A 713-nucleotide genomic window follows, 5' to 3' on the forward strand; every position below is an offset into this window, starting at 1 on the left:
CTGAAATAACCACTCGTTACAACCGAGGTATGTAGCAAAGGATTTGTGAAGCCACAACACGCACAACCTTCAGGCAGATGGGCTAGCAGAAGACCCCACCGGGTACCACTCATCTCCACTACAAATAGGAAAAAGAGGCTACAATTTGGAAGAGCTCACCAAAATTGGACAGTTGAAGACTGGAAAAATGTTGCCTGGTCTGATGAGTCTCGATTTCAATTGAGACATTCAGATGGTACAGTCAGAATTTGGCGTAAACAGAATGAGAACATGGATCCATCATGCCTTGTTACCACTGTGCAGGCTGGTGGTGGTGGTGTAATGGTGTGGGGGATGTTTTCTTGGCACACTTTAGGCCCCTTAGTGCCAACTGGGCATTGTTTAAATACCACGGCCTACCTGAGCATTGTTTCTGACCATGTCAATCCCTTTATGGCCACCATGTACCCATCCTCTGATGGCTACTTCCAGCAGGATAATGCACCATGTTACAAAGCTCGAATCATTTCAAATTGGTTTCTTGAACATGACAATGAGTTCACTGTACTAAAATGGCCCCCACAGTCACCAGATCTCAACCCAATAGAGCATCTTTGGGATGCGGTGGAACGGGAGCTTCGTGCCCTGGATGTGCATCCCACAAATCACCATTAATTGCAAGAGGCTATCCTATCAATATGGGCCAACATTTCTAAAGAATGCTTTCAGCACCT

At 46.0% G+C, this 713-nt stretch overlaps 1 protein-coding gene across 1 annotated transcript in view; it reads left to right on the forward strand.

Moving 5' to 3' along the window:
* The window catches only part of LOC116686293 (ATP-binding cassette sub-family A member 2), an 18418-nt gene that overhangs the window by 11175 nt on the left and 6530 nt on the right, over window positions 1-713 (forward strand). The gene's annotated exons all lie outside the window — the stretch shown is intronic.

Source organism: Etheostoma spectabile, unplaced genomic scaffold (assembly GCF_008692095.1).
Source record: "Etheostoma spectabile isolate EspeVRDwgs_2016 unplaced genomic scaffold, UIUC_Espe_1.0 scaffold342, whole genome shotgun sequence".
Classification (NCBI taxonomy): domain Eukaryota; kingdom Metazoa; phylum Chordata; class Actinopteri; order Perciformes; family Percidae; genus Etheostoma; species Etheostoma spectabile.